Here is a 13,001-nt window from a genome sequence, read left to right as displayed (position 1 = left end):
GACAAGGCCGCTGGATGTCGCTGGATGCCATCACCCAACACAACACACAGAGAGTGTGTATGGGGGAGAGAAACTTCTGTTTTGGATGAGAAAGGGCATTGAGACATGCTAGTGGCCTTGACTTGCTCTCAGGCATCCCATCGCACTTTGTTTTCATACTTGGCATTGGAGGAGGGCAACTGACCCAAGCACATTCAACGCCTTGAGGGGAGGGGGGCAGAACTGCCCACTTCCTTCTCTTATTGGCCGACCGCAGCACGCGAGTTCCAGCCTTTCCCCGACAATTCAGTTAATTGGGGAGAGCAGCACATCCCAGGTTGGAATCTCTGCTGGCGGCTCGGACTAATCCAGGAGAGCGCGCGTGTCCCGAAGCGGAGGCTGCTACAGAGAGGACTTGCAGGAGCATCCTCGGAATGGAAAAGAAAAATCCGCCCGAGAAGCCCGAAGAACCTTCTCCTGCCCAGATTGCTTGGGAGAACTGCAGGATCCGATCTCCTATTCTCACCTCTTTTCTCTTGTGCCAGGAAAGCTTGGTGCCCTGCCGCCGTCCAGAGCCTGTGTTTGAATCGCGCGGGCCCCACGACCCGTCGACCAGGGCTCCAGCGCAGGCTCCAGCGCAGCCTCCAAGGCAGGCTCCAGCGCAGGCTCCAAGGCAGCCTCCAAGGCAGGCTCCAGCGCAGCCTCCAAGGCAGGCTCCAGCGCAGGCTCCAGCGCAGCCTCCAAGGCAGGCTCCAGCGCAGGCTCCAAGGCAGGCTCCAAGGCAGGCTCCAGCGCAGGCTCCAGCGCAGCCTCCAAGGCAGCCTCCAAGGCAGGCTCCAGCGCAGCCTCCAAGGCAGGCTCCAGCGCAGGCTCCAGCGCAGCCTCCAAGGCAGGCTCCAGCGCAGGCTCCAAGGCAGGCTCCAGCGCAGCCTCCAAGGCAGCCTCCAAGGCAGGCTCCAGCGCAGGCTCCAAGGCAGGCTCCAGCGCAGGCTCCAAGGCAGGCTCCAGCGCAGGCTCCAAGGCAGGCTCCAAGGCAGGCTCCTGCCCAGCGACGTCCGGATGAACAGGTAGGGAAAAGTTGGCAGAACCCACACGCTATTGTGCTATTGCTATGTTCGGTTTGTGGGGAGAATAGTGCCTTTTTCCTGTGGGTGGGCAGCCAGCAGCAGGGTGGCATGTGGGCCTAGGGAAATGACTTTGTTGGGGACCCTCAGAACTCGTCCCCTGAATGTTTGTTCCCCGTTGTACCAAAGTGGGAACTGTCTTGCAATTTAGGCTTGTGGCACACAGGTAGAGAAAGTGAGCTGTTCATGTCTTACGATGCCTGGGAGAAGAGAGTAGTGGGTGGGGGCAGCCTCTACTACTCCTTCTAGAAACATGAGTGCAATTCTGGGTGGGAAACATGTTTTCCCATCATGGATTTGGGGGGGTGCTGCTGCCAGCCAGTGTGGGCTATTATATAATATTATATAAGATGCTAAGGATCTTTTCCCTGTAGGTCTGTTTATTTTGCTGTATTTCAATGATTGCATATTTTCTGACATGGTTTTAAAGTGTCTTGAGATTCCCACATAATTGGTGGCAGGTAAATACTCTTAAAAAATTAAATTACTTCCCCCCTATCATGTCACAAAGTCAATTGACATAGAGCCTAAAATAATGCCAATGAGCTCTTCTACCTGGACGTGCAACATTAGCCGTTAACACAACAGCCCATTTCCCCCCCTTACTTGAAGGAGTCATTGGATAGCTCAGTCAGTAGAGCATGAGACCCTCAGAGTTGTGGGTTTGATGCCCACGTTGGGCAAAAGGATTCCTGCATTGTTGGGGGTTCAACTACATGACCCTGGTGTTCCCTTCCAACTCTACAATTCTATGCTTCTATGAATAATGCAGGTCTGAATAGTGATCCTTTGGTCTTCAAGCCACAAGGAACCCCCATCCCACATGCATCTCCCCCTGAAATCCTTCCACTTTAAAGTGTGTGAATAAAATACTTTGGGTCATGTGTCTCATAGAACGTGCCTCCTGGCCGACAACAGGCTCCTCAGGGAAACAGGCAGAGTGCTTTCCAACCTGTAATGAGATTTGCCGAAAGAGCTACAAGAACATGGACTCCAGATTTTGGCGGTGAGCTGACTTGGTTTGGGATGGGAGAATGTGCACTGTGTGTGACTGGTCTGCTTATGCTCATTTCTAATTGGTGTTTATGCTGTTTAGGTGTGCATCCTCTGAACTACAAATATTTGACTAGCATTGTATTCTTCTCCTGCAAGGCTGCAGTTAGGTTGGCCAGATGCTAAATCCTGATAGTTGGGTCAGGATGCATATGGAATGGGTTGGGGAAAGAGGGAACTCATTTATAAACTCAAGAGCTGGTTATATGTTGGGATAGGGGAGGAAGAGAGCTGGGTAGACTTTTACGATTTGTGTAGCAGGCTGTGAGAGCTTTTGGCATTTTCCTCAACAGCTGTTACACTGCATGCTAGTATGAAGGTGAAAATGAGGAACTTTTCACTGTGTGTGGGGTGTTGACCATGACACTTTCATCAGGCTGTGGTCTGAATGGAGATACATTGCAGCCTTAGGACTCAACTTGATGCCTTTCCTAAATTGGTGTTTGTGGTTTTTGCAGCTGGCAATAAGAAGAAAGCATCTGGTTTTGTATTCAACTCAGACCAAGAGATCCATAGTTGGGTGTTTGGTGGTGGCTTGGATTGTCACCTTTGGTTGGGTAAAATGCAAGACAGGTGGGGCAGGGAGGGGGGCAGAGAAGATGGGGGTATTTTTTTACCTGGTGCTGAAATGACTTCAGAGCAATCCATTACAAAGACACATGTGGTACGCGGTGCTTTATTCAATGAAAATACATCAAGAAAAGCATTATGGTTTAGAAGTGTAAGAAAAATATTACATATTACGTGCTTTGCTGGGCTTTGTACTGCTAATTGTTTTGACACAAATCAGCATGAAATATCAGCTGCATGGTGTTCACCCCAATCAATTGGAAACTCTCTGTAACTTCAAACAAGAATTAAGCAAATTAACATCTTTGTTTCTGTGGAAAGGGCCAGTCAGTAAGTCCCTCTGTATTGAGCCAATAGTCACTCCACCCCCCTCCTTCACCTTCCACGACTACGTTCTGTCACTCCCTGGCTGCATTCAGCAGTGGTCTGCCTTCAAATATAGCAGGGAATGGGCTTGGGATTTTGCCACAAGACAGGGGAGGCATAAAGGGGTTAGGATTTGGCACAGCAGGGCAAGTTAAACACATTGCATACAACATGCATAGCTGAGCTGGCTCTTGTAATACTATTTGCTTAGAGGCAACCTGCATAGGATTTCACAGCAATAACTACAAGCATTCCCAAAACAACTCCAGGCATGCCTGGAGGACCATTTGGATCCCTTCCAATCAGGATTCAGGTCCCATCATGGGACAGAAATTGCCTTGGTTGTGCTGGTCTTTGGTGCGCTAGGGACAGAAGTGAAAGCTGTTTCCTAGATCTGCTGGATCTCTCAGCGGCTTTTGATATCATTGACCATGGTACCTTCTGGACTGCTTAGGGGGATTGTGAGCTGGGGGCACCATTATGCAGTAGGTCTTCTCCTTCCTCCTGCTGTGATCAGAAAGTGGTGGTGGGGGATGAGTGTTCGGACCCCTGGGCTCCCACTTATGGGGTGCCTCAGGGTTCCCTCCTCTCCCCCATGCTTTTTAACATCTATATAAAGCCACTGGAAGGGATCATCAGGGGGTTTGGGCTGGGTGTTCATCAGTATGCGGATGATACCCAGCTCTACCTCTCTTTCAAATTGGAACCAGTGAAGGCGGTGAAGGTCCTGTGTGAGTGCCTGGAGGCGGTTGGAGGATGGATGGCGGCTAACAGATTGAAGTTAAATTCTGACAAAACAGAAGTACTGATTTTGGAGGATGGGGCGGGCTGGTGTGGAGGACTCCCTGGTCCTGAAGGGGGTAACGGTGCCCCTGAAAGACCAGGTGCGCAGCCTGGGAGTCATTTTAGACTCACAGCTGTCCATGGAGGTGCAAGTTATTTCTGTGTCCAGGGTGGTTGTTTACCATGCCCGCCTGGTACACAGGCTGAGACAAAAAAGAAGAAAAGAAGAAGAAGAAGAAGAAGAAGAAGAAGAAGAAGAAGAAGAAGAAGAAGCAGCTTGATGTCAAATGTGCAGTTGGGTTTGTGTTTGTCACCCATGGATATTCTGCCACCCACTCTGAGCTATATACTGATTTCCTCTTCTGCTTCTGGGATGCATGTTGTAGACATCCTGAATAGATTAAAAACTGCAAAAGGTTCCTATACTGAGAAAGCAATGTGAATACTTGTTCTGTTTCTCCTTTTCTTCAGAAAATCACAACCCTAATACAATGTCGCCTCCTCTCCCACCCCAGGTATTCCTGTGCGGCCTGTCGCCTTTCGCCCAGCTGTGCTACGTCCTGCCCCATATCCTGTCAGGACTTGGATTCCTGGCTGCTGCTGCTGCTGCTGCACCTATGCGGCCGCCATCGCTGCCACCTTACCTGCCACTCTCCCCTGCCAGGCCAGTCACTCTATTCCTCCTTTAAATTCATTGTGTTTTCAAGCAAATTAATTATCAAACTTAACCAAAGGTCCAAGTGCCAGTCAACATCATCAGTGTATTTTAAAACTTTTCCACGTAAGAAAACAAACTATTACACCCTGCATAAATCGCATTTTCAGAGTTCATAAATACAAACACAGATCCAAGTTACGAGAACCGCACCACAGAATGTCGCCACCCTGGACTATTTAGTTTGCTGCAATCACCTTCCCCATGCAGCCTCACAGAACCACGTTCAGTGCAAGAAAGAAAAGGGGAAGAGGCATACTCCGAGAGCATATTTTAAAACTTTGCCACATAAGAAACAAAACTACTACATCCCACATAAATCTCAATTTCATTAGTTTGTTAGTTCTTAGTTTGTTTCTGTCACTCACAAATTCTTTAACCAGTGTCTCTGAGTCTTCTGTAAACACCTGGAGTAAATGTCTACCCATCTCTGTCCTCTCCAGGAAAATCTGGCTCAGAAGATGGGGGTCGAGAGACTTAGCTGGGATGCGCAAAATACATATAGCAATAATCAGTCACTTAACAGAGCCATTCAGGTGTTTGAAGCTGACATCTTGGAGCATGGCGCAAGATTACAGGAGGAGCAAGCAAGAGGTATTTTTGAGAATCCTGTCTTCACAAATTCCAGGGACATGGTCCTCCCAATGATATTGGGTTTCAAGTTCCATCATCCATGATGAGCGCTGGCCATGTTGGCTGGGGCTTAGGGGAGTCCCACCACAGTCTGGAGCCCAGTTCAGTGCGCCTTTGTGGGCAGCTGGTAGCCATGCCAGGGTCGCCTTCGCTGCGTGGAAGGGGTGGCATCCCTCCCCCCAGGAGGCCAGAGGCCAGTAGCAGACTGCGCATGTGCCTCTGAAGGGCACAAAGGTTTGCTGTCTTCCTTGTGTGCCCATTTTCTTGCCAAAAAGAATAAAAAACAGCTTAATGAAAATACAGCATATGGTTGCACAGACCAGGCACCAATTTTAACCCGTGGTTCTTTGGCTTTTCCCTCAGGTGAGGAACAGGAGGAGGAGCAGGAGGAGGAGCAGAAGGAGTAGAAGGAAAAATAAAGAAAACTGGAGGATATATTTTTTCATATCTATTTCTATTATCAGTTATATTCCTATAATCATTTTTAAAAATACATGGTGTGTATTTGTAATAGAGATTATTCTTCTGAGCACAGTCTGTGAAAAGGTTTCTGAAGATCAGCAGCACTTGGCTTTAGCTTGCTGCTAAGAAATCACTCGTTGCTCTTGCCTTTCATATCCAGGGCCAGATTTAGGTTTGATGAGACCCTAAGCTACTGGAGGTAATGGGGCCCTTTATATGTCCAGCTGTCTTTTGTCAACAACAAATTATCACTGTTTTTTTGTGTTGAATAGATGCTAATAGATCCATACACAACACAAAACACTGTTGCTGTATGTAGGCTTTATTTTATTTGTTTTTTATCTTATATTTTGGAAATGTACATCCAGTGCTTTTTTCCTTTAAATTTTTTTTGAGGCCCCCAAGATATTGGGGCCCTAAGCTATAGCTTGTTTAGTTGATATGTAAATTATCGTTGTTTTTTCTGTTGAATAGATGCTAATAGATCCATACACAACACAAAACACTGTTGCTGTATGTAGGTTTTATTTTATTTGTTTTTTATCTTATCTTTTGGAAATGCACATCCAGTTCTTTTTTCCTTTATTTTTTGGGGCCCCCCGCAAGAGAGTGGGGCCCTAAGCTATAGCTTGCTTAGCCTTATATGTAAATCCGGCACTGTTCATATATCACTGTTTTATTGCAGTCCTTGCCATAGCTGTCCAGAGAAGTATTCTCAGGATCCTGTTGAGGTTTCTGCCTTCCCTCCTTCCCCCTGGACAGAACTGGTTCTTTGGAATCTGGTAGCCACTGTCCCTTAAAGTTTAGCCTTTTGAGACGCAGGACCCACTTTTCACCCAAGCATGCACCTGAGAGCTCATTTCTTAAATTTCTGGGGCATGCATTTCTATTCCCTGAATTGTGGAGGCTCCATTGACAGCAACGAGAAACCGAGCCTTTAGAGTCATCAGCCCAGACCTGTGGAACTCCTTGCCAATAGAGATTAAGAGGGTGCTTTCTGTGCCAGCTTTTAAACGCCTGCTGTTTCATTCCACCAGGCCTATGCGGGCACACCTCCCACAATGGTGAATGGGTGCACCTTTGACTTTTTTACTTTTGGATTGTCTTTAGTGTTTATGGTTACATCCTTTGACTTTTATCTTTCTGATTTTGTAACCTGCTTTGATATATTTAATGGTATATATTCCTTTATTAATAAATAAAATTGTTAATTAAATATATTGAGAGTACTTCTGTTGTGAAGCTGAAAGCAACACTTTAAAGCAGGTGTGGGGAACCTCTGGCCCTCCAGATGTTGTGGATCTGTAGCACCCCCCACCTCTGGTCGTCGGCTGTGTTCCTGGGGCTGTTGGGAGTTGCAGTTCAGCACCAGGCTCCCCAAACCTTCTTTAAGGTATCACCCTCTGGGGCAAAGGGTGCCTGGGACCCTGATCTGACAGCTCCAGGTTATTAGATGACAACATTTATTTTCCACAGCAATCACCCCCCGTTTGGTCTGCAGAAGGGCCATAATGTAGTGTGGGAGCAGCTTCCTGCTCCCATGAGAAGGTCCCTGTTTCAGACCATGATGTCTCCAGTCAGAGCTGGGAAAATCCCACAGAACGGCTGCCAGTCAATGCAGAAATATGTCCCCCCTCTTTTGATTTGGGAGAGCTGAACTCAAAGAAAGGAGCAAGGGGCACAAGCGGCAGAGCATGGCCAAGAGAGACTAAAATAAAACAGGAGTTTACAGCACCTTGTTTATAACCTGGGGCTCGGGGAAGAGGGTGAGCGTGTTCAGCTCCAGATTTAGAGTGGTGTGGGGCGTTCCACTGCACAGGGTGCCAAGCAGAGGTGCGCACAGCAGCAGCAGCAGCAGCAGCAGCAGCAGCAGCAGCAGCAGCAACATTTATTATGGAGAAGATCCATTAAAAAGCAACTGCATCAAAAGGAATTATTGTGAAAATAAGACCTGGGTGTGGCACCAAATTTTGTCCTCGCTTAGAGAGCCATATTCCCAAAATGTGCCTTTCACAAAAAAATGCACCCCCAGCTTGCAGCCAGAGGCTCTTGATTAGCTTATTTTGCAGAGTGGGTTGATGACAGATAAAGATCTGGCATCCATCTCACCAATGCCCTGGCCTTTTGCCCGCTGCTGGCATAAGCCTCTTGGCAGAAGCCAACTTCTAGCCAGCTTCAGACCCCACAATAAAACATTTGAAGGGGCCAGGTCCCCCTAAAGTTGATGGGCATTCCCATTCAAATGGTGTGTGCGCACTGTGTCATGTGGGATGGGGCTTAGGTAGGCCCCCGCAATATTTTATTCAAGGTGGCACCCCTGGGCTCCGGGCAGCCACATCATATATGCTCAAGGGACCCTCTAAGCTGGGAGCTCTCTCTGGAGTTAGCCTCTTGCTTTCTTCCCAGCAGGATAAGGCTCCCTACTCTGGAAAGCAATACAGCGAAAGCTGAGGTTCACCAGGCGTCCTGAGTAGGGACCCCCTGTTGACGAGCTTCTTCTTCTTATCTGCCCTCTCCGTCCTAATATCAGTCAAGAGCATGGTTGTGAGCTCCCCATTTATTTCTGGGGTTTTTCGCTAGCCCAATCCAGGTCCCGTCTTAATATCTGCCTTTGCTGCATTTGGTGATATGTGAGAACCTTCAGCATCCCCAAACAACTAGAGAGCTCCAGCAAGTGATGGCACACACTCTCAAGGCTTCTTAGGTTCTCGGTAGGGAACTGGGTGCCCCTTTGCAGGGAAGAAGAGGTGGAGAAAGCAGCAGCAGATTTGCTGAAGATCTTCCTCCTCCCCAAAGGCATCAACAAATAAGGAAGGGAAGGGAAACTGCATTACTTTGCAAGTCTGTGTCACATTATGCTCCTTTTCCCTGTCAAGGATTGGTTTGATGGAGACATGCAGGCTGCATACGTGGACTTGAGGGCAAGAATATTTCCCATCCTTATGACAAGTAGAATTATGCTGCCCTCCCCCACCTCACAATGCAAACTAAACAGTAGATTCATACAGGTTGCAAAAATGTGAAAGTGCTAAGTAGAGTGAAGAACAGCAGGACCATTGTAGAAAGGGTTACTTGTAATGCCATGCAATGAACAATCCATGCCCTCCAACATTTCTCCAGTAAATATAGGGACGTCCTAGTCCATAAAAATAATATTAATCATTTTATTATTTATACTCCACACTGGGTGGCTTCCAACACATATAAAAACATAATCAAACATTAAACATTAAAAAAACTTCCCTATACAAGGCTGCCTTCAGATGACTTCTGGTTGTATAGATACTTATCTCCTTTGCTCAAGAGTCATAACAAGACACTGACACTAGCTGAGCAAATGATCAATGTATAAAGTGCAATTCCCAAGGTCTCCTGGGATCTGAAAAGACAACTGGTAACTCTGTGAGGGATAAATTACACTTCTGCTGCAGGGTTCTGTCCTGGGTCTGTTATTGTTCAACATCTTTATAAATGACTTGGATGAAGGAATTGAGGGGGTGCTCATCAAATTTGCAGATGACACCAAACTGGGAGGGGTAGCTAATGCCTCAGAAGACAGAATCAGAATTCAATATAACCTTAACACACTTGAGAACTGAGCCCATACTAACAAAATCAATTTCAATAGGGACAAATGTCAGATTCTGCACTTAGACAAGCAGAACCAGATGCACAAATACAAGATGGTGAACCATTACAGTGATACCTTGGGTTACAGACGCTTCGGGTTACAGACGTTTCGGGTTACAAACTCTACTAACTAGGAAGTGATTGCTCCAGGTTAAGACTTTGCCCCAGGATAAGAATGGAAATTGCGTGCCAGCGGTGCAGCGGCAGCAGGAGGCCCCATTAGCAAAAGCATGCCTCAGGTTAAGAACTGTTTCAGGTTAAGAACGGACCTCTGGAACAAATTAGGTTCTTAACCTGAGGTACCACTGTAGTACATATGAAAAGGATCTAGGGGTCTTGGGGGACCACAAGCTTAACATAAGTCAACAGTGTGATGCAGCAGCAAAAAAGCTAATGCTATTCTAGGCTGCATCAACATAATCAAGGGAAGTAATAGTACCACTCTTTTCTGCCTTGGTCAGAACACAATTTAAGAAGGATATTGACAAGCCGGAATGTGTGCAGAGGAGGGGTCTGGAAACTAAGCCTTTTGAGGAACACTTGAAGAAGCTGGGTATTTTTAGGGGGGACTGAAAGGAGATACGATAGCCATCTTCAAATACCTTAAGGGCTGTTATATGGAGGAGGAAACATGCTTGTTTTCTCCTGCTCTGGAGAGTAGGACTCTAACCAAGGGCTTCAAGTTACAAGAAAGGAGATTCCGACTAAGCATATGAAAAAACTTTCTGACAATAAGAGCCGTTTGGCAGTGGAACATATTCCCATGAGAGGTAGTGGACTCTCCTTCCTTGGAGGTTTTAAGCAGAGGTTGGATGGCCACCTGTCATGGATGCTTTAGCTGAGATTCCTGCATTGCAGGGGGTTGGACTAGATGACCCTTGGGTCCTTTCCAACATTATAGATCTATGATTCTTTGCAGGGAAGCCTTGTGATCTAAATGTGCTAACTAGCTAGCTATTTAGTTATTTAGTTCTTATTTAGTTATATTTTAAAACTGCATTGATTTAATCAAAGGCAAACATGAAAAACAAAACCTGCAAGCGTTAACCAAAAGGAGGAAAACAAATAATAAAAATATAAACCATAAGCATCACAACCAGGAAGGATAAAAATACAGAGATACAGCGCAGCTCCAAAGGGATAATAAAGTGTTAACTCACACAAAGGTTCCCTTTACAAATAATAAAGATGCATAAAAATAAAAGTATTCTCCACCTTGAATTCCATCATTATTGAGAATTAAGGTTCTATGTGGTCTTAAAGGAACAAGACCTTTGCATATCATGGTGCCTATGAGAGCTCATCCGCAGGAGGAGTATTTCTGAATGTGCCAAAGCTGAGCATTCATGTGCCAAAGCCGGCATTCAGGCATGTAGTAAAGCCGCTCGCCCCCAACTGCCCCTCCATCACCTGTCTTTGCTCTCCGGCCAGACCAGGTTTCTTGCGCAGGTTGGCGAGGGTTTACTTTTCACAAACACAGACCGAAATAACACCGGTAGGGCTGCCACCACTCCCTTTGTTCCAGGGGAACCCAGAGTCACAACCCAGGGAGAAGGGTGTGTCTCATTTACCTGGCAATTCCCCCCCTCTACAAGCTGAATCCACAGGCTTGCAGACAGAAATTCTCCCGGTAGAGCGTAACTAAGCGGAAGGCTAGGATTTAGCTATTCCCTCGGAAAAGGCACAATACCAAACAGGCTCGTCTTTAAAAGTTTATTTTAAAAGAACAACACAAAACATGTTGAAAATCAACAGGCACTTCTTTTGAATCTTACAAACAAGAAAATAAAAACGCTGTAGAATCTAACTAGCTTTACATACTCACAACAATACTCAGTTAGGGTAGTCAAAGTCTTTTCAAGCATCTGCGTACTGAAGGTGTTTGAAGATTTCCATCTCAAAGGACGAAACACAAGGTGCTTCAGTGCATGTTACACACAAGGGAACTTCAAGGAAGGCACAAGTGAAGTCACTCCAGGAGGAGACAGTGGAGCCCTCCACATCCTTTGCCCTTGTACTCATGTGCCCAGGAAATGGTTGTTGCTGAAAGGCAACACAGGGAGAGCTGCACTGATGCTTGCGATGCATCCATAGTTATAATTATGCTATAACCATGAGATTATTTTAGAATCTTAGCAGGTTTGTAATCTTAGAAATTGCCTTGGCTGTGACTATTATGAAATGACTCTGCACGTCTGAATTTGCCACTACGCTACTGCTTCTGAGTTAACATCAGACCAGGCTGCTAATCACTTTCAAAATACGTAAGGCAGATGTTGTGTTTTTAGGGTCTTGCTGCTTTGAGTTGGCTTACAGTAGCCAGATGGCATTAGGTACATTGAAGCATCACAAAATTTCTGGTGGGAACTTAACCTAGGCAGTCAGGGTGGGGAAAACTGCAATGAGGTATCCGATTGGCTTTATGGGGTCATATGATGAAGTTGTGGTTTTGAATACCTTATCAAGATCTTCTTCATTGCATCTACAAAAAAACAACAACAAAAAATCAGCAGCAGGAGACTCTTTCAGGTGGTTCATGATCTAACAGAACCACTTCGCCATTCAGGCCAAGCATCCCAATAACTCTTGCAATGATTTTGCAAATTTTTTTTCCAGATAAAGTTGCTCAGATTTGGAAAGAATGTACCCTCCACTATGGGAGCAGGGCTGGGGCAGGAGAGTGCTAGAGTAGTGAAAATCCAGACAGAAAAGTTGTTGAGCTATTATTATTATTATTATTATTATTATTATTATTATTACTAGCCAACCAGGGGATTTGGGAACCTGGACATTCTGGAATATCTTCTTCTTCTTCTTCTTCTTCTTCTTCATCATCATCATCATCATCTTTGGCGATCTCTGGTAGACGAGTAAAATTGTCTTCCATAAACACGGTTTTACCATAAACACGGTTTTAACAGTGAGTCCGTAAGTGACTGTGGAGGCCAATTCTGGATCCACATTCCACAGTGGGGACATAGATTTCTGGGTAGGAGTTGATCATGTTGAGGGTTTGCCAAGCGTGCCTTCCTCTTACCATGTTTCTCCCTTTCATCCTGAGTTTGAGCATCTTCAAAGCCCATGACACCTTTGGTAAAGGCTGTTCTCCAATTGGAGTGCTTGCAGGCCAGTGTTTCCCAGTTGTCGGTGTTTATACTACTTGGGGGGGGGATGAGCCTTGAGAGAGTATTTAAACCTCTTTTGTTGACCACCAGCATTATACTTTCCATTGTTAAGTTTGGAATAGAGTAGTTGCTTTGGAATAGAGTAGTTGCTGGAAGACAATAATCAGGCATCCACACAACGTGACCAGTCCAACAAAGTTGATGTTGAAGAATCATTGCTTCGACACTGGTGATCTTTGCTTTTTCTAGTACACTGGCATTAGTTCATCTGTCTTCCCAAGTGATGTGTAATTTTTTTCAGAGACACCATTGATGAATCTTTCAAGGAGCTGGAGATGGCATTTATAAGTGGTCCATGTTTCACAAGCATACAGTAAGGTTGGTAGTACAATAACTTTGTAAACAAACATTTTTGTTTCCATGCAAATGTCCTGGTCCTCAAACACTCTGCATTTCAATTGGGATAAAGCTGCTCTCAGAGCTCAGGCAATGCTGGATTTCAGCATCAATGTTGGCCCTTCTGGAAAGATGTAACTGCCCAGGTAGGAAAAGTGATTGACA

At 45.9% G+C, this 13,001-nt stretch overlaps 2 long non-coding RNA genes across 2 annotated transcripts; both read left to right on the top strand.

Annotated features, from left to right (window-relative positions):
* Positions 1 to 914: 914 nt before the first annotated feature.
* On the top strand, positions 915 to 4,534 carry LOC308468325. The gene is made up of 3 exons (XR_013981570.1): positions 915 to 1,046; positions 1,998 to 2,109; positions 4,391 to 4,534. It is a non-coding gene; the product is annotated as an uncharacterized lncRNA (long non-coding RNA).
* Positions 4,535 to 4,960: 426 nt separating this feature from the next.
* On the top strand, positions 4,961 to 6,901 carry LOC308468324. Its single transcript, XR_013981569.1, has 2 exons — positions 4,961 to 5,184; positions 5,587 to 6,901. It is a non-coding gene; the product is annotated as an uncharacterized lncRNA (long non-coding RNA).
* The last annotated feature ends 6,100 nt before the right edge of the window (positions 6,902 to 13,001 follow it).

Source organism: Podarcis pityusensis (genome assembly GCF_964106645.2).
Source record: "Podarcis pityusensis genome assembly, chromosome: Z".
Lineage (NCBI taxonomy): Eukaryota > Metazoa > Chordata > Lepidosauria > Squamata > Lacertidae > Podarcis > Podarcis pityusensis.
The sequence above is the reverse complement of the archived record's forward strand: the minus strand, read 5'-3'. Positions and strand labels throughout refer to the sequence as shown.